This window comes from Triticum aestivum, chromosome 2B (assembly GCF_018294505.1).
Source record: "Triticum aestivum cultivar Chinese Spring chromosome 2B, IWGSC CS RefSeq v2.1, whole genome shotgun sequence".
Taxonomy (NCBI): Eukaryota; Viridiplantae; Streptophyta; class Magnoliopsida; order Poales; family Poaceae; genus Triticum; species Triticum aestivum.
Window position 1 is genome coordinate 705,773,076 of NC_057798.1, and position 21,829 is coordinate 705,794,904.

Genomic DNA, 21,829 nt, shown 5'->3' on the forward strand with positions numbered 1-21,829 from the left:
CTCTGGGAGAAAGATCAGATGATTGCGAGCAGAGGGCTGATAGTTGACAGAGGAGTGTAGCTTGATGAGGCGCATGACCCATGGAGCATAGAATTTCAGGCCAAAAAGGTCAGATCCAGACGCAGTAAGTTGCCGGATGAAGAATTCTTGTGTATTGAAGCTGATGCCATTGAGGATGTAAAAGACCAATGTCTTCATGGCTCCTTCAAGTTTGGCCGCTGATGAATGCCCTTTGACAGGCCATAGAGTTCGCCTTATGATGTGATATATTGTGCGAGGCAGATACTCAAGGTCATCAACAAAGAACTCCTTAGGGTATTCAGCGTCAGATGGCAGAGGCTTCATCATGCTCAACATCTGGCTCATGTTGGGCTCTGGCTTATGGAAGATGCTTTCCAGTGCATTGCGGTGGAGTTGACAATCAGGTTCGTACAGCTCTCCGGGAGTGGGTAGGCCAGTAAGCTCAATGACATCAAGAGCTTTGGCTTCATGATGAACATTTCCTGTCATCCACTCGAGAATCCATGTCTTTATATCCCTGTTGTAGCCGCGAATGTGGAGGTTAGCATAGAATTGAAGCAAAAGTTCCTCATTCCAATGTTCTTTGTTAGTCACAAAGCTAAGCAGACCTGCATCACGAAAGCAGTCAAGTGCTTCTTCTAAGCATGGCAGTCCTACAATGGCTTCAGTGTTGAGGCGCATATGAGGGAAAATGCGCCCTTGATCATACAGAACGCAGGAGTAATAGCTTCACTGCTGATATCTCCAGAACCGATCAGATGATATTCTTGGCTTGGTGTAGGGGTACTTTGCGTTGTGAAAGAAGGTGGTGTGGCTTTTGAAGCCATTTGCATTGAAGGGCCCTATTGAGTTGGCAGTTCCTGGGAACCTTGGCAGTCTTGGCTTTGGTTTCTGGACCTGAGGCCTATGCCCACGTGATAATCAAACTGAGGACCAGAGGTAGTAGGTGGAGGTACCAGAACGGGCCATTTGACAGTGATAAGCTGGCCATAGTTGTATGCTTGCTCAATTGTATGAGGCCGTGATGGCGGAACAGGAGCAGTGGCAACAGCAGAGGCTTCAGGAGCAGTTGCAGCATTAGCTTATGGTATATCGGTTGGTGCAAGCTCCACATCAGCTTCAGCCATGACTACGTCATTGGCTTCATTGGTGTTGTTGGTGGCAGCTTCAGGATTTTCATCCTCCACTTGACGAGCTGGAGGGTCGGGCACTGGCACGTTCACTTCAGGAACAACTTCTTCAATCATGGGGGGAGTAGGAACACGTACGTCTTCTTGATTTTCATCGGCTGATGCAGCCGGATTGTCTTCAGCAGCTTGGGCTTTAGACACGGAGACATTCACAGTCGGAGTGGCTTCTGGAAACACTTGACGTGCAACAGATGAGTGGTGCACTTCTCCTTCTGGAATGCTCAAAAGAGGGACCTGAGGCCTTTGTCCTTTGCGGAGCCTGCGAAATGCTGGCGACGCCTTTGGAGATGGAGTTGGCTGGGCCTCAAAGTCTTCTTGTTCTTCTTGCACAGGTGGTGTGACTTGTGGTTGTTGTTGGGGTGTACTCGGGGAGTCTTGTTGCTGTGGGTGATCAGACCATGATGCATCCTGAGCAATTGGCATCAGAGGACGACCAATGCTGATGAGTTTGCTGTTTGTGAGAACAGGCGATGATACCAGGTTGTGTTCGATCTGAGGAAGAACTTCATCATCTTCAACATTGTCATTGTGACCAATGTCTTCAGCAGCGGTGGGATTAACTGCTGGAATGTCTTCAGCTTCATGAGCCTCTGTGAAAGCAGTCTCATGAACTATCATCCGTCGTTCTTGGTGTTCAGATGCAGCGCGAACCACTGAGATAGGTTCAACAACTAAGGGCTCTGTGGGAGCAGCCCGATTCTTCTTGGTTTTGCGCTTCTTCTTGGAGGGAGCTGCATCAGAGGCTTCAGTATTTTTCCTTTTTCTGGCTTCAGCCTCGGCAGCCCTCGTCTTCTTCAGTTCTGAAGCGGTTGACATGACCTTTGGCTTCGAGCCAGTCATGTTGCTTGGGAAGATTATGCGAGGCGCTTCCTGCCTTGAAGGTGCAGATTGGGCAGTTGATAGCTTCTTCTTCTTTGCAGCCATTCTTGGGTCAATGCCAGGACGACCAAGATACTTCCGCTTCTCAGCCTCATTGTAGGCTAGCACACACTTGTCAGCCAGACTCTTCATACGCTCACGAGAGCCTTGAGCTTCTTCATGCTTCTTGAGAAAGGCTTCTTTGAGCTTGTGCAGCATGATCTTGAAGTTTCTGACATCTTGCACGCTAAGCTTTGCCACATGCTTCTTAAACTGAGCTTTCCCATAGTCGATCTTGTGCTTCAGTTCAACAATGCGCTGAGCAAGAGCTAGCTTAGAAGCAATGGCGCCATTGAAGGAGACGCTGAGGCCAATGGGAAGTTGTAGATCTTCAAAGCTGAGATTTGGGGTGTCAAACCACTCATCAATGAAGTTATGGATGATTGCCACATCAAAGAGAGGCAAATTATTGAAGATCTCTGCTTCTTCCTTGCTCTTGATCAGTTTCTCAAGGGCATCATCTGCAAGATCTTCATCACTTGACAGATCAATGGGCTCATCTCGCAGAATGGCAGCAGGAGTCAAGATTTGATCAGTGTGCTTGACGATTTTCTTTTTCTTCTCCGTCTTCTTGGAGATACGTGATAGATCTTCAGACTGCACACTGTCTTCAGGAGGTGCAGTGGCCAGTGGCTTCACACATGAAGCTTTTGGAGGAGCAGCTGATCTTGAAGCCTTAGGCTTCTTTAGCTTCTGCGGCTTTGGAGGAGGAGCTGGGGCTTCATCAGTGTCAGCATCATTATCAGAATGATCCACTTTGGCACCTCGGACCAAGATGTAAGTGATGAGGCCATCAAGGTTGGAGAAGGGGCCGATGACATTGGGTTCTGCATCACGTGAGCCGTCAGCACAGGGAGCAGAGGGACCAGGGTTGAAGTCTAACCCCAATGACTTCTTGTTTTCTTTGGCAGATGCCTTTGCGTGCTGGAGGTTGCGCTTGAAGAGAGTATCGTCACGACACCGGAGCAATGATGATGGGTCGGCATTTTCAAGCTGAGGTCCATGGACCATACAAGGATAGAAACCCTGTGCAATAGCTTCAGCTCTGTTCTTGGGTGGAAGGCCTCGATAGAGAATATCACCCCAAGGACTTTTGATAGCATTCTTTTCAGCGTATTCCTGGGTCACAAACTTGTATTTGAACCATTGTTCAGCCCAATATTGTCGAATCCATTGGATTCGTGTCTTGCGCTGATTATAATCCTCTTCAGGATCTGTCTTGTAAAGCTCTGCGAGGTCATCAGGCAAATCTTTTGATGTTCCTCCATGACGCTGTCTGCCACCCTTCCTTACTGATTTCTCTGCATCCATGAACTTCAAACTGAATGGTTTCAATATGTTCAAAGGCTTCAAGGGCTTTCGTTTGCTGGACAAACAGGAACTGGCTTCAGGAGAATTAATGCGATGCTGTAAGAATTCTGCAAACGAATGCAGACTATGAGAACCAAGGGATTCTCCCACGGACATGTACCTGGGACAGCATTAGAGATGCGAGGGAAGGGGAAGAGGTCATATGCATTCTCAGAAGATTTTGAAGATAAATCAGTTTGAAGACATTGACCTCATGATGCAAAGACATTCACTTATATGTTGAGAGTTGGTTCCAGATTTGTACGAATCCGTGAATAAGTACAAGTGAGGAATCTAACTAGATATGAAGCTTAAGTGAATATACTAGGCAGTATGAGATGCAGACAGAATAGATTTAACATTGTATGGGCAGAAACCACTTTTGGTAAATAGGATGAATCATTGAAGATCAAAAAGATGGTAAAAATAGAGTTGTATTTACCACACGAAGAACTGCTAGATGGGATGAATAGGAGACCGAGCAGTTCAATCCACCGTGCCCTAACTTGGCGACGGAGGACACCTACGGCGGTGGCGGAGAGAACGATGTCCGCGGCCGGCGTGAGGACGGTGTCGGAGAAGTCGCGGCAGCTAAGCGCTTCATCGCCAGCGTCGTCGAGAGCTAGCGGTGGCGCTAGTGTTTTGACGAGGTGGAGAGGTGGAAGAAGGTTTTCTTTACAGCAAGGGGCATGTATTTATAAGGAAGTGTGCGGCACAGCGCAATTACGCAGGTGCCCCTGGCGGTTCACATCTGAGGGACACGTGGCAAGCATGCAACATACTCAGAGTTGTCCCACGTTCCCACGCCCGCCAGGCATGCCGGATGGTTGTTCCGGCTTCTCCGAATTTCAACCAATAAAGATGAATCATTTAAAACAGACTTAATGTTTGTCTCTGTGTCTTCTACTGACTAGGACGCAGAGAAGACATTCGAAATTTTCAATAGAATGCATATGATTTGGACAGATAGAGTTTGAGATAGAAAGCACAGAGAGATTAGGGTCTGATCACATTCACTTAGTTCAAAATATTCAACTAGGAAGACATAGCTATAAGTGAATGTTATAGAGGACAGAACACTAGTATATATATCAAAAAGGCAATCAAATCATCATAGTGAAGAGAATCATGAAGATAAATTGAAATTGAAGACAAACAAAATGCGAATACATTGCAAAAATAACGCCATGAGTGAAACACTTCAAATAGAGAAATTTGGTGGTGGCGTTACCCACCATATAGGAAGTATTAGACCCAGACACGGCGCACCATTATCGTGGCGCTCCGAAGTCAAATTCCATGTTAATGTATTCACACTCAGAATGTAAGTCTTCATTAATTGAAGATATACTTTACTTCATGTGTTGCACATCTAAGTCATCAACATGCATAAGTGTTAGGATGTGTGCCTGATCACAGGACATTTGAGGATTCCAAGATATTTAGCTCACACCGTAACTTGCAAAACCTTTTCATCCAAGGGCTTTGTGAAGATATCTGCCAGTTGCTCTTCAGTGTTGACGTGAATGATGTCAATATCTTTCTTCATGACATGATCTCTGAGAAAGTGATGACGGATTTCAATGTGCTTTGTCTTCGAGTGCTGGACTGGATTGTTGGCAATCTTGATGGAGCTTTCGTTGTCGCAGAAGAGAGGTACTTGTTTCAGATTGATGCCATAGTCCTTGAGAGTTTGCTTCATCCATTGAAGCTGAGCGCAGCAAGATGCAGCAGCAATGTATTCAGATTCAGCAGTTGAGAGTGATACACAGTTCTACTTCTTTGAAGACCAACAGATAAGTGATCGTCCCAGAAAGTGACATGTGCCTGATGTAGACTTGCGATCCACCTTGTCACCAGCATAATCAGCATCCGAGAAACCAACTAGATGAAATTTTGAGCCCTTTGGATACCATAATCCGAGTGTTGGGGTGTAAGCCAAATATCGAAGAATTCGCTTCATAGCTAAGTGATGCGATTCCTTTGGTGCCGCTTGGAATCGAGCACACATGCAAACACTAAGCATAATATCTGGCCTAGATGCACATAGGTAAAGTAAGGAACCAATCATGGAGCGGTATACCTTTTGATCGAACTCTTTACCATTGTCGTCGGGACCAAGATGGTGTTTGGCTGGCATTGGCGTCGTGTAACCTTTGCAATTTTCCATTCCAAACTACTTCAGACAATCTTTGAGGTACTTTTCTTGAGATATGAAGATGCCATTCCTTTGCTGACGAATTTGAAGACAAAGGAAGAATTTCAGCTCACCCATCATGGACATCTGATATTGCTCTTGCATCATGTATCCAAATTCATCACTATACTTCTGGTTGGTGCATCCGAAGATAATGTCATCCACATATATTTGGCACACAAATAGTTCACCATCATATGTCTTCGTGAAGAGTGTGGGTCAAGGGATCCAGGTTTGAAGCCTTTGCTCTTCAGGAAGTCCTTGATCGTATCATACCAAGCGCGAGGAGCTTGTTTGAGGCCATACAGTGCTTTGTTTAGCTTGTACACCATATCAGGATGTTTTGGATCTTCAAAGCCAGGTGGTTGAGCTACGTACACTTCTTCTTCAATCTTGCCGTTGAGAAATGCACTCTTCACATCCATTTGATGTAGCAGAATGTTGTGGTGATTAGCGTAGGCTAACAGTATGCGAATAGCTTCAAGCCTAGCCACAGGAGCAAATGTTTCATCAAAGTCAATTCCTTCTACTTGAGTATATCCTTGAGCCACAAGACGTGCTTTGTTTCTGACTACTTGACCATGCTCATCTTGCTTGTTTCGATATATCCATTTTGTGCCAATAATGTTATGCATGCGAGGGTCAGAACGCTTGACAAGTTCCCAAACATTGTTCAGCTTGAACTATTGAAGTTCCTCTTGCATTGCTTGTATCCATTCAGGCTCCATAAAGGCTTCAACAACTTTCTTGGGTTCTAATATTGACACAAACGAAAAGTGCCCACATAAATTTGCTAATTGTGTTGCTCTTGAGCGAGTAAGTGGACCAGGTGCATTGATGCTATCAATTATCTTCTCAATTTGTACTTCATTTGCAACTCGAGGATGAACAGGACGAAGACCTTGCTCTTGCTGATCATTGTCATCATTGGGAGGATTGTCTTCGGTCTGAGCATTGTCTTCAGGTTGGTTTGGTGCAGAAATGATAAGTTCCTTTTCAGGCTGTGCTTCAGAAGGCATGATTTCACCAGTTCCCATCAGCTTGATAGATTTGCTGGGCGGAGCTTCATCTAGTGTACTTGGCAGGAGCTCTCTTTGTGAACCATTGGTTTCATCAAATCGCACGTCCACAGTTTCAACGATTTTGTAGAGATAGAGGTTGAAGACTCTGTAAGAGTGCGAGTCCTTTCCGTAGCCAAGCATGAAGCTTTTGCAAGAAGACATATGGCAAGCTGCGGACCTTCTGAGAAATCTACCATGTATAGATCATCTTTTCGATACCCTTCAAAGACTAGAGACTTGTCAGATTCCATTAGTACAAGGCAACGATATTTTCTGAATAGCATAATCATGTTCAAGTCACAAAGCATTGAGACAGACATTAAGTTGAAACCAAGGGATTCAACAAGCATCACTTTATCCATGTGTTGATCCTTTGAGATTGCAACTCTACCTAGACCCAATACCTTGCTTTTACCAGTGTCAGCAAATGTGATGTGACTCTTGTCTGATGGACGTAAGGTTGAGTCCATGAGAAGACTTCGATCATCAGTCATATGATTAGTGCATCCGCTGTCCATGATCCATTCTGAAGCTTTTGGTGTCATACCCTACAGTGCAGTTAGGAGGATAGGCTTCACAAAGAGTGTTGTGAAGCATAAGCATTTGACGCACACAAGGATTATCACAGCTTAGGTCATGGTTAGGACACATAGTATGACTGGTAAGCGATTCAGATGTGAAATACATAGTAAGATCATTTTATCATGTGTCCCTTAATATGTTTTAGGTCCCCATCAATAGTATTGGACGCCTTTGATTGCAGGCTGGAGACCCTATTCTGCAAAAGAAAGTTAATTCTTCTTCACCACCCACATCTTCAGGGGTGGCTTAGAAGCAATGAGTCTAAGTGCAGCATCTAAGAACTTCGGCTTTGAAGCCCTAGCAAATAGCCTTGCAGGAGATGAATGATACTCATGTGAATAAGCAGAAAAGTTCTTAGTTCTATGAACATAGCGGTTTGAAGACACACGCTCATATTCATAAGTTTGAGTATGATTTCCCTGCAAAACATTGGCGTTAGCGTGACTCAGGTGAGTCATGTATGAGGCCTTTGGACCAGATGAAGCCATAGGTCTGGGGTTTGTCTTCTTCCTTGGTGGTGTCATGATGACATTCACAGGAAGATTCTCAATACACCGCTTAGGTACCCAGATCTTCTTCATAGGTGTTCCATTCCTGCAGTTAGTACCAATATACTTGGCAAACACTTCACCATTCTGATTTTTGAACAGTTTATAGTTTGCATCAAAGGATTCATCAATGATGATAGGGTTAGCGCAAGTGAAGCCAGATAAGGTGGATGGATCTACCGAAGGTTCCTTTGTAGCAACCCATGTGGTTTTGGGATACTGCTTAGGCTTCCAGTAGGAACCATCAACATTCATTTTCCTCTCGAACCCAACACCCTCTTTCCTGGGGTTTCGGTTCAGAATCTGCTTTTTGAGGACATCACAAAGTGTCTGATGTCCTTTCAGACTTTTATACATCCCTATTTCAAGCAATGTCTTCAACCTAGCATTTTCATCAGCAATAGTAGTGGTATCCTCCGCAGAGGGGTTAGTTACCACATCAGTAGTTGAAGACAATGCAATAGTAGCAGCAGTGGAACATTCAGCAACAGATGTAGCGTTATTACACTCAATGCATTTTAGACATGGTGGTTCAAATCCATCCTGAGCAGAACTGATCTGTTGAGCGCGAAGTGACTCATTCTCTTTTTGAAGATCTTCATGAGCCGCTTTCAATTTCTCAAGCTCTTGTTTCCTTTGAAGATAATCATAGGAGAGCCTTTCATGAGTGGTTGAGAGCGTTTCATGAAGACTTTCAAGTTCTTGGTACTTAGCATGAAGATTTTTTATGTCTTCAACTAAGGATTGTGAACGTGTCATTTCCGCGTAAAACAGGTCATCGCTTTTGTCTAACAGTTTTTGAGTATGTTCCATAGCTTTTTGTTGTTCAGTTGCAATTTTAGCAAGAGTTTTATAGCTAGGTTTGGATTCACAATCAGAGTCATCTTCACTTGATGTTTGGAAGTAAGCATCACGTGATTTTACCTTGGCACCACGTGCCATGAAGCAGTAGGTGGGAGCAGGATTGTCCTTGTCATCAGCTTCAGCGTTGGTGTGGGAATCATTGTCTTCAGTGTTGAAGATGGACTTGGCAACATAGGTTGTGGCTAGAGCCAGACTTGCAACTCCAGGGTCGGACTCCTCTTCAGACTCCACCTCCACCTCCTCAGAAGCAGACTCCTCCTCTGAATCCATTTCCTTGCCAACAAAAGCACGAGCCTTGCCAGATGAGCTCTTCTTATGAGATGAAGACCTTGATGAGGACTTGGAAGAAGACTTTGAAGATTTCTTCTTCTTCTTCTTCTTCTCATTGTCCCACTGTGGACACTCAGAGATATAGTGTCCAGGCTTCTTGCGCTTGTGACATGTTCTATTCTTGTTGTCATGAGTGGAAGTTTCATCATTTCTTGAGCTAGATCGTGAAGACTTTCTGAAGCCTTTCTTCTTGGTGAACTTCTAGAACTTTTTCACAAGCATAGCAAGTTCCTTTCCAATGTCTTCAGGATCATCAGAACCGCAGTCAGATTCTTCTTCAGATGAGGAAACAACTTTTGCCTTCAAAGCGCGAGTTCGGCCATAGTTGGGACCATAGATGTCCCTTTTCTTAGAAAGCTGGAACTCATGTGTGTTGAGCCGCTCAAGTATATCAGACGGATCGAGTGTCTTGAAGTCAGGGTGTTCTTGTATCATGAGGGCAAGGGTGTCAAAGGAGTTGTCAAGTGATCTCAGTAGTGTCTTGATGATTTCATGCTTGGTAATCTCAGTGGCGCCGAGAGCCTGAAGCTCATTTGTGATGTCGGTGAGACGATCAAACATGAGCTGGACATTTTCATTGTCGTTTCTCTTGAAGCGGTTGAAGAGATTGCGAAGAACACTGATCCTTTGATCTCTCTGGGTTGAGACGCCTTCATTGACCTTGGATAGCCAGTCCCAGACTAGCTTCGACGTTTCCAAAGCACTCACACGGCCATACTGTCCTTTGGTCAGATGACCACAGATGATGTTCTTTGCAGTAGAGTCCACTTGAATGAACTTCTTGACATCAGTAGGGGTGACACCTTCACCAGTTTTGGGAACGCCGTTCTTGATGACATACCAGAGGTCGACATCAATGGCTTCAAGATGCATGCGCATCTTATTCTTCTAGTAGGGATATTCAGTTCCATCGAACACGAGGTAAGCAGTGGAGACTTTGATTATCCCTGCAGTCGACATAGCTAAACTCCAGGTGGTTAAACCAAATCACACAGAACAAGGGAGTACCTTGCTCTGATACCAATTGAAAGTGCTAGTTATCGACTAGAGGGGGGTGAATAGGCGATTTTTATGAAAGTCTTCAAAACGTGGAAGTTTCAAAGACAAACAATAGAAATGACCTAATTGATATGCAGCGGAAGATAAACTACAACAAGCAAGCCATAGTCAAGTATGCAATAATGTGAAAGTACAAAGACTAATAGCATCTTGGTAGTAAGGATCAGGATGGAAGATAGTATGAAGCCGACAAACAATAGTAGTCAAGCAATGAAGTCAAACAGGTATGACAAATAGGCAATGACTTCACGAAGACAAACACTAAGTAAAGGAAGGGACATGATAGAACCAGTCACTCGTTGAAGACACAGGATTTGTTAGACCAGTTCCAGTTGCTGTGACAATTGTACGTCTGGTTAGGGAGGCTGAGATTCAACTCAGAAGACCGCGTCTTCACCTTATTCCCCGTGAGCTAAGGACACACAATCCTCGCCCAATCACTCTGGTAAGTCTTCAAGGTAGACTTCCGAACCTTCACAGAATTCGTTCACCGGCAATCCACAATGACTCTTGGATGCTCAGAACGCGACGCCTGACCGGCTAGAGGATACACAGTCCTCAAGTGTAATAAGTCTTCAGGTCACACAGACAGAAAGACTTCAGTGATGCCTAACACTCTTTGGCTCTGGGTGTTTGGGCTTTGTCCTCGCAAGGATTTCTCTCTCTCAAAGGCTTCGAGGTGGGTTCCTCTCAAACGACAAAAGTCGTGAACTAACTTTGAGCAGCCACCAATTTATGGTGTAGGGGGTGGGCTATTTATAGCCACAGGGCAACCCAACCTGATATGTCCGAAATGACCCTGGGTCACTAAGGAACTGACACGTGTTCCAACGGTCAGATTTCAAACACACATGGCAACTTTACTTGGGCTAGAAGCAAAGCTAACTCATCCAGCTCTGGATAAGATTTGCTCTCATTGTCTTCGCTCGAAAACATAGGATTTTGGTTGAGCATCACTTCAGTCATTCTGACTTAGTTCACTTGGACCCTACTTAATAGTACGGTGGTTCCTACGACTCAACAAAGAAGAAAAGGAAACAACAAAACGACACAGTCTTCGCGCTCCATAGTCTTCACTCAATGTCTTCTCAAGTCATAGTCTTCAATATGAATATCTTCACATACCACCATTGTCGTCAATGTCTTCATACATTTTTAGGGGTCATCTCCGGTAGGTAAACCGAATCAATGAGGGACACTACCTGCGTTATCCTGCAATTCTCACAAACGCATTAGTCCCTCAACCAACTTTGTCGTCAATACTCCAAAACCAACAAGGGGTGGCACGAGATGCACTTACACACTTCTATTCAAATATTAGTCATGTTGCATCAATTATTACCTTTCTATTCAAATATTAGTCATGATTCCAAATACACCCAAAAAGGCTTCCGGAAATATACTAATTAGATACAAAAAATGGATAGTATTACCTGGGATGTTGGAATATCCAAAGAAATAAAAACATATTGAAAATTGAAGCCCCAACAATCACTGCTTGGAAATTCCTACATTAGGACCTTACTTTGCTAGGTCATCGGCTCAAGAGCAAATATACTGAGAGCTTGCATAGGTGGATCGACTACCATCTTTGATGATGGTGTCTAGAATTGATTTTCACTTTTTTTATCATGATGATCCCTAGAACTGCCATTGGGTGATTTTGTTGTACTTTGTATCTTTCATCCTCTTCCTTATTATGTATATATGATTTTTTTAATTTATAAAGGAAGGTCATGGAACAGTTGTTCTACGATTCATGACTTAAAATAACAGACTAACAGGTCACCTTGTTCATGCTCTAGAAAATTCAAGGGCCATATAATTTGGCAGCGAGTTGTACCTAGTTAAATTCAAGTATTCGAAATGATATACTTATAGTAGAAGTAGTAACAGGCAAACTATGTCTTGAAGACCTTATACCATGTAATCGACAACATGACTTTATTTCTCTTGTACATAACAACACACATATGTAACAATATTCTGGCAATTCAAATGTATGACCAACAAATACTTCCTGACATCATGCTAAATCTCCAAGGCTTTTGAACATTTCAGCTCATATCCAAAAGGAAATAGTGGATCATAGTCCGCACCTGCAATATTTATAGGTAGTTGATCATCGTATCTAAACCAAGTTACAGGCAACGTGCCCACAAAATCATGGCCTCCAAAGAGGCAATCAGCAACTCCCATGCCCTCACTTCCAGGCAGCCAAGCAGTAACTAGAGCATCTACCTTCTAAACAACTCGCGGCTCAATAACCAAGGGCCTTCCAGAAATAACAATCACTAGGGTAGGGATTTTACTAGCAACACGAGTAATAAGATCAAAACCATTTAATGGAATACTAAGGTCGGTTCTATCACCCCCAAGCTTTCTGCATAGGGAACCTCACCACTACAACAACTACATAAGAAATTTTGCCCGTTTCAATGGTAGCATCTATTGGGCATCCTTCATACATAACTTTGGTTTCCACTTCCATATATAGATTCTTGTATGGCCTCTAATATGCTTGTACCTATTGGTTTTGATAGCTTGATTAACTCCTAAATCATAGTGCGGACTAAACTAGAACGTATTTTTAATAAATAAAATGAAACAATTCTGAAACAACCCCTGCACAATATGTTCCAACGCAAACAACTTACACTTCAATTTCTAAACAACAATTTCACATCTGTGTATGCAACATGGTACTTGAAAATGGGTCATAATTTATCCTTAACTACTAATCTTCCAACCTAGAATTTCCAAAGAGAATGATTTTTATAATAGGAAAAAAATGATTGTAAGTGTCACTCAAATTAAATGTAAGGTCGTGTGTAATATATTCTCCTAGAGTTAAAATTATTTGCTTACCAGGAGTAATATTTCCACTATCACCATGCCAAGCTATTGTCCACTGATGACCCACAAGCATAGGGGATCAATCGTAGTCCTTTCAATAAGTAAGAGTGTCGTCGAACCCAATGACGAGCAGAAGGAAATGACAAGCAGTTTTCAGCAAGGTAATGTCTACAAGCACTAAAATTGTTGGTAATAAGTAGTTTGGTAGCAAGATAATTTGTAACAAGCAAGTAACGGTAATGGTAAATGAAGTGCAGCAAGATAGCCCAATCCTTTTAAGGCAAAGGATAGGGCAAGATGGTCTCTAATAATCAGCAAAGCGTTCTCGAGGGTGCCTGGGAATTTCACCATATCACTTTCATCATGTTGGCTTGATTCATGTTCGCTACTTTGATAATTTGGTATGTGGGTGGCTCGGTGCCTAGGTGTTGTTCTTACTTGAACAAACCTCCTACTTATAATTAACCCCCTCGCAAGCATCCGCAACTACGAGAAAAATATTAAGATAAAATCTAACCATAGCATTAAACTTTTGGATCCAAATCGGCCCCTTACGAAGTAGCGCATAAACTAGGGTTTAAGCTTTTGTCACTCTAGCAACTCATCATCTAATAACTACTCTGAAACATCTCCATCGTATCTACTTTTCCTAACGCTTTTCCCCTTGTTTTGGACTCTAATTTACATGATTTTAATGAAACTAACCTGGACAGACGCTGTTTTCAGCAGAACTACCATGGTGTTGTTTTTGTGCAGAAATAAAAGTTCTCGGAATGGAATGAAACTTTGCGAGGATTTTTTATACAATAAAAGATAATTTCTGGAGCCAAGAACCACCGAAGGGGGGCACCTGGGTGGGTATAGCTCACCAGGGCATGCCACCCTCTCCACAAGCGCCTAGGTGGGTTGTCCCCACCTGGTGGCCCCGCAGACCCTGAAACCGACGCTATAAAATTCTATTTTTCCAAAAAAAGGGGAGAATGAATTATCGCGTTTCACAAGACGGAGGCGCCACCGTCTCCTGTTCTTCATCGGGAGGCCTAATCCGAAGTCCGTTTGGGGCTCCGGAGAGGGGGATCTTCGACCTTCGTCATCACCAACACTTCTCCATCGCCAATTCCATGATGCTCCCCATCGGGAGTGAGTAATCCCTTCGTAGGCTCGCTGGTCGGTGAGGAGTTGGATGAGATTCATCATGTAATCGAGTTAGTTTTGTTAGGGCTTGATCCCTTGTATCCATTTTGTTCTAAGACTGATGTTTCTATGACTTTGCCATGCTAATGCTTGTCACTTTGGGCCCAGGTGCCATGATTTCAGATAGGAATTGTTTATGTTATCACCATTATATATATGTTCTAGATCCGATCTTGCACGTTATAGTCACCTACTACATGTTATGATCTGGCAACCCTGGAATGACAATAGTCGGTACCACTTTCGGTGATGACCGTAGTTTAAGGAGTTCATATATTCACTGTATGCTAATGCTTTGTTCCGGTTCTCTATTAAAAGGAGGCATTAATATCCCTTAATTTCCAATAGGAACCCGCTTCCACAGGAGGGTAGGACAAAAGATGGCACGCAAGTTCTTTCCATAAGCACGCATGACTATTTACGGAATACATGCCTACATTATATTTATGAACTGGAGCTAGTGCCGTATCACCCTAGATTATGATTGTCTCATGATGAATATCATCCAACGAATCGCCGATCCAATGCCTATGATTTTCCTACATATTGTTGCTGCTAAGTTACTACTGCTATTGTTACTATTGCACTTGCTACAAAACTACTGCTATCACTGTTACTGTTACTATTGTTGTTGCTACTACTATCAAAACTATCATACTAATTTGACACTGATCACTTTGCTGCAGATAATTAATCTCCAGGTGTGGTTGAATTGACAACTCAGCTGCTAATACTTGCAAATATTCTTTCGCTCCCCTTGTGTCGAATCTATAAATTTGGGTTGAATACTCTACCCTCGAAAACTATTGCGATCCCATATACTTGTGGGTTATCATACTCCACAATGCATTCCCTTAGGCCCTAATAAGGTGAAGTGTCATGTAGTCGACGTTCACATGACACCACTAAGGGAATCACAACATGCATATCATCAAAATATCGAACACATATCAAGTTCACATGATTACTTGCAACATGACTTCTCCCGTGACTTTAAGAACAAAAGTAACTACTCACAAATGATAATCATGTTCAAGATTAGAGGGATATTAAATAGCATAATGGATCTGAACATATAATCTTCCACCAAATAAACCATATAGTAATCAACTACAAGATGTAATCAACACTACTAGCCACCCACAAGCACCAATCTAAGGTTCTCGTACAAAGATTGAACACAAGAGATGAACTAGGGTTTGAGAGGAGATGGTGTTGTTGAAGATGTTGATGGAGATGGCCCTCCCAAATATGGGAGAGTTGTTGGTGATGACGATAGCGGTGATTTCCTCCTCCGGGAGGGAAGTTCCCCTGGCGGAATCGCCCCGCCGGAGGGCAAAAGTGCTCCTGCCCAAGTTTCGCCTTGAGATAGCGGCACTTCGTCCCGAAAGTCCGCCTTTGATTTTTTTTTCTAGGTCAAAACGACTTTTATACCAGAAGATGGGCACCAAAGGTGGGCCGAGGAGGGCACAACCCACCAGGACGCGCTTGATAACTCTCCAATGTATCTATAATTTATGAAGTATTCATGTTGTTATATTATCATTCTTGGATGTTTTACAATCATTTATAGCAACTTTATATCATTTTTTGGGACTAACCTATTGATATAATGCCCAGTGCCAGTTGCTATTTTTTGCTTGTTTTTTCATCGCAGAAAATCAATACCAAACGGAGTCCAAACACAGCGAAACTTTTTGGAGATTTTTTGGACCAGAAGACATCCAATGGGCCAAAGAAGTGCTAGAGGGGAGCCCCGAGGGGGGGCACAACCCACCATGGCGCGCCCTAGGTGGGTTGTGCCCACCTCGGTGGCCTCCCACACCGCCTCTTTGCCCTATAAATCGTCCAATATTCCAAAAACCCTCAGGGTAACCCTAGATCAGAAGTTCCGCCACCACAAGCCTTTGTGTCCACGAAAACCAATCTAGACCCTGTGTTGGCACCCTGCCGGAGGGGAAAATCATCATTCAGTGGCCATCTTCATCATCTCGGCGGCCACCATGATGAGGAGGGAGTAGTCCACCCTCGAGGCTGAGGGTTTTTACCAGTAGCTATGTGTTTAATCTCTCTCTCTCTCTCTCTCGTGTTCTTGAGATGGCACGATCTTGATGTATTGCGGGCTTTGTTAATATAGTTGGATCATATGGTGTTTCCCCCTCTCTATCTTGTTATGAATTGAGTTTTCCCTTTGAGATTTTGTTTTATCGGATTGAATACTTTTATGAATTTGAGAACACTTGATGTATGTCTTGCATATGAATACCCGTGGTGACAATGGGGTATTACATCAATTCACTTGAGATATGTTTTGGCACTCAAATCGCGGATTCCCTAGGTGACATTGAGGTAATCTATGCATATGGGTTGATGCATGTTCTTGTCTTTTGTTTCTCCGGTAGAAATCTTGGGCACTCTTTGAGGTTCTTTGTGTTTGATTGAGTATTATGAATCTGAATTTGCTTTGGTGTTATTTTAGTATGAACTCTTGATAGATCGATCGAAAAGAATAACTTAGTGTTATTTTAGTACGAACTCTTGATAGATCGATCAGAAAGAATAACTTGGTGTTATACGAACTCTTGGATATATCGATCGGAAATAATATCTACAAACAATTTCTTCTTATATTCTCCGCTAGATACGAACTTTGGAGTGATTCTTCATCGCATGTTGAGGGATGGTTATATGATCCAATTAGATTAGCATTGTTGAGAGATTGCACTAGCGAAAGTACGGACCCTATGCCTCATTTTCAAGCATTGCAATACCGTTTGTGCTCCATTTTATCAATTGCTACCTTGCTGTTATTTATTGTTCTTACTACAAAAACCAATATCTACTATCCATATTATACTTGTATCGCCATCTCTTCACCGAACTAGTGCACCTATATAAATTACCATTGTATTTGGTGTGTTGAGGATACAAGAGACTTTTTATTATTTGGTTGCAGGGTTGTTTGAGAGAGACCATCTTTATCCTACACCTCCCATGGATTGATAAACCATAAGTCACCCACTTGAGGGAAAATTGCTACTGCGCTACAAAACTATATGCTTGGAGGCCCAACACGAGTCTACAAGAATAAAGTTGCGTACTAGACATCACGCATGCGCTCCATGGCGCTTCCAGGTGGGTTGTGCCCACCTGGTGGGCCCCCTCTGATAGTTATTTGCTCCAATATTCTTTTATATATTTTAAAACAATTCTCCATAAATTTTCAGCTCATTTGGAGATGTGCGGAATAGGTGACTCTGACGTAGCTTTTCCAGGTCCAGAATTCCATCTGCCGGAATTCTCCCTCTTTGTGTAAACCTTGCATATTATGAGAGAAAATGCATTAGAATTACTCCATAAAGCATTATTATGCATAAAAACATTATAAATAACAATAGGAAAACATAATGTAAAATAGACGTATCAACTCTCTCAAGTTTATACCTCGCTTTTACTCAAGAGAAACCGATATCGAAAAACATGTCCACATGCTTAGAGAGAGAAAGGTATCGATAAAAACAAAATACGTTTGATTAGCTTAACTTTTGTTGCTAATCTAAATGGCCGATACACAATTATCGCTCTAAGAAATAAAATGGCCAATATATACTTATCGTCAAAAGCACGTACAAAATGGCCGATGCAGTGTTGACATCGTGCTTAGAACAAACTCCGTGTAAGTTATTTTTCGGCACACAAGTTTGGCTGAAAAACAGGGGGGTATGTGTTGACACCAGATTTGGGTACGGTCAACAACTTAATTAAAGTGGCTTTAAATGAAGAAGTGATGTACATGAAAAAGTTTCGTATTATCAAGGTGAACATCTTTGAAGTTTGGGTCATCATCATCTGATCCCATCTCGAGGGCCGAACTATGCTCAAAGCACTGAGATTTTATATCCAGAGGACGGTTCGGCCGATTACGCCTCAAGGGAAGCCTCAAACGAGAAAACTTTCTACATGAATTGTTTTCGTCTCGTCGAAACAATTGATTTTGATATAAAAATCGTCTTAATCCAAGTTCGTATGCAAAAGTTATAGCCATCAGAGTGCGGCTCTACCACGACTCCACGAGGCAAAATATGGCGCGAGGGAGCACACAAACGCCTCATTAATGTTTGATGGGTCGCGCAAGCTGTTCGGCCCTCAATACGGCTCTGAATCGAAAAACGTTCAACACAAAAGTTGTTCGTCTCGTCGAAATGGCCAAATTTTCTTTTGGCTCATCTTCATCCGAGGTTGTTTGTGGCGTGTAGGATCTAAAAACCGAGCTGTTGTTCCAGACTCACCTAAATCCGAATTCGGTTAATTTTGAAAAGATTTGGAAGTGATTTGGAATCCTTTTTTTACAAGATGTCCAGCCGTCTCATAAATTGATGAGAGGTGATGCCGGTTGAACAACCCACAATCGATCAATTCACCTACCTCTTTTTACCTTTACTTTTATCTTTTCCCTTTGTTCTTCTTCTTCCTCGTTCTTTGTTCATTCTTCTTGTTGCAGAGCGGCGAACCTCGAGGCCCTAGGGGCGGTCAGGCCGACCTAGTGTAGCCCATAGCCGCTGCGCGTCCTGACGGGGTCCCTCCCGAGCGTGTGGGTTTTGGATCTACAAAAGCGCCCGCCGGATTGCTTGTGTACCGCGTTTCCGGCCGGGTCTCCTTCAACGTGAGCTGCGGTGCACCATCTTCGGTGTTGGAGGTACACGGTGACGTGTTCGTGTGTCAACACGAAGGTTTGAGTTTGACTCACGGCGACGTAGGGGGCAAAGGTCCAGTGCATGCCGGTGGCATGAACCTCGAGCGTTGTTGCCTCGCCGATCTTTCACACGAGAGCTCCTATACGCCGCCCGTGAGCATCCGAGTGACGCGGCTTCGCTGAAGCGAAGCGCAAACGGGCCGGCCCAATAAGCACGCGTCGAGTAAAAATTCAAAATTGAGGCGCACAAGTTGGGATCGAACTGCGGACCTCATTCTGGATCCAAGGGAGCCAACCAGCCGAGTTAGCTACCTACAACGATAAAATTGCAGTGCTTGTCTTAAAGTATAAAAGGCAGCGGCAAATCATGTTATTTTTTAAAATAAAATATTTTTATAATATGCGTTGAACAAACTTTAAAATATAGAGAACTTTTTTAAAACAAACACTTGAAAATTTTAAAATACACAACTGAACATTTTGTAGTATACGTTGAACAAATTTTTTATATATGATGAACAAATTTTAAATATGCAATGAACTTTTTTAATATATGTTGAACAATTTCATAATATACTATGAACATTTTTGTAACACACGATGAACAATTTTAGAATGCAAGATGCACTATTTCATAATATACGATGAACAATTTTAGAATGCAAGATGCACTATTTCATAATATACGATTTTTGTAACATGCAGTGAACTTTTTATATAATGCGCAATAAAGAGAAGAAAATAGAAAGAGAAAATAAAAAGGAAACATAAAAGAAAAAAGGAACCAAAAAAGAAAAAGAAAAAACAGGAAGAAAACAACTGTAAACCAGGCAAAACAGCGAAAACACTGGAAGAAAAATCGTAGAAGAAAAACGAAAAAAACCCCGCAAGAAATAGAGAAGGAAGCGGCAGCAACGCATCGAACAGTAAACGCTAATCCCGTACATGGGCCGGCCCAACCGATGGCTCCCTGAGCGAAAGCAGAACAATCTAACGCTAACCAGCGTCAAATAGGGTTTGTCCTTTCGCACAAGCTCCGGGTCCCTGCAGGAAATGAATGGAGCATGTATGTAGGGCGTGGTCAACGTAGTAAACGTACAAAAAGCTACTATATTGCTCAACGTGGTCGATCGGTATGTAATGTGCCTGGAGGCTCCGAGGCCGACGTTGTGGGGGAAGATGGTGGCGCCGATGACATTGTTGTTGTCGTGGACGGCATCGATGCCGTAGATGATGGGGACGCCGAGGCGGGACGAGAGGGCGAGGCGCTGCATGCCGTCGACCATACCAGCCCAGTCGGACGGGGATGCGCGTTCCCGGGGCGGACTGCCGCCGCCGTTGAGGAGGCTGCTGACGCCGAGCTCCGTGAGGGCGCGGGGCAACGCCACAGAGAGCTCGATCTGGGCCATCTGGCATGCCTTCTCCTCCAGCATCATGCAGACCAGCAGGTCATGCACGCGCGCCTCCACCGGCGCCGACGTGTCCTTATACAGCGGACGCTCTTTGCCTAGGCCTTGCGCTGCTGCCATGCCGGCCGATGACGGTGAGCACAAGTCAGAGTATTGCTTTTGTTCTGGCCACATAGGAATTTCTACAAAAAATTTCACAATATTCAAAAAATGTTCGAGAAGAGCAAGTGGTCGTGCCGGAGTAGCTATCGGGCATGACTAGAAACCATGTGGGCTTTGCCCGCGCAGGTACGGATCTTGCCGACCATGCCCTATTTTTCTTCTAAAATATGTTCGAGAATTTAGAAAAATGTTCCAAAATTATAAAAAATGTTTACGAAATTCAAATATTTTTGTTGTTTCAAGAAGTATTAAGTAACTCAAAAAATGTTTGTCTAGAAGAAAAAAAGTTCATGAATTTCAAAATTTGTTCTCAAATTTCAAAAAATGGTTACGTGTTCCAAAAAATATACGCAATTTCAATAAATATTCGTGAATTTGAAAAATGTTCATGATTTTTAAAAATATCATCATTAAAAAATGTTCATGTTTTCAAAAAACAATCATGATTTAAAAAAATATAGATGATTTTAAAAATGTTCATGAATTTGCGAAGAAGTTCACTTGTTCCAAAAATGTTAGATATTTTTTATAAAATGTTCTGCAATTAAAACAAAATTCACGAATTTGTAAAAAAAATGTTCACAGATTTGAAAATATTCCTGATTTTGAAAAATGTTCAGGAGTGCAAATAATGTTTTCAATCTGAGAAAATATGTTCGCAAATTTGAAAGACGGACAAAAAAGAAAAAGAAAAGGAAGAAATAAAGAAAGAATGAAAAAAAAGAGAAAAAGGAAAGCAGAGCAGTCACGAACAATGAAAAAAAGAAGGAAAAGGACAAAGAAATTAAAAAAACCGGAAGAAAAAACGAGAAAACCGTTTCTTGGAAGATTCTAGAACCTTCACCAAACCTCGGGCCAGCTGGCTTTTTGGCAACCTACGCGTCAAATAGGAGTGGCCTTGAATTTGTTTTGAGAAAAAGATGTAAATTCACTTTTGTTTGGGCAACGCGGCAAACCATGGGCTCGAAATCAATTCAGCTCGCCTCCAATCCGAGCTCGATTGATTTCGACTCCCACTCGTCGTCATCGACCGGAGCCGAAATAGAACGGAATTAAAAGCTTCGGCCTTTATAATGCCCAGACAACATCTGTTCCAGCGTCCCCCAAATTGGAAGCTAGGTTTCCTCGATCAAATTCTCCCCAATTTTGGCGGCGAGGTCGGTTAGTCGAGGCGAACCGCGGGAGATCGACGGCCGGCGAGGAAGTAGCGGCGCACCACCAGACGCATGGCGGCGAAGGCAGCTGTGACCGCCGGCGATGTGTGTGTGCTGAAGCGGTGCCAGCAGCATGGCGGTCAAGATCTGAAGGAGAAGAAGGGAACCAAAAGGAAAGCAGAGGAGGCACCAGAAGGCGACGAATCTCCACTGGAGGTCTGCTCCATCAGAAGGAAAACAG

General features: G+C 43.0%; 1 pseudogene; it reads right to left on the reverse strand.

Annotated features, from left to right (window-relative positions):
• Positions 1–12,151: 12,151 nt before the first annotated feature.
• Positions 12,152–20,392, reverse strand: LOC123039450 (periplasmic beta-glucosidase-like; annotated as a pseudogene).
• Between the last annotated feature and the right edge of the window lie 1,437 nt (positions 20,393–21,829).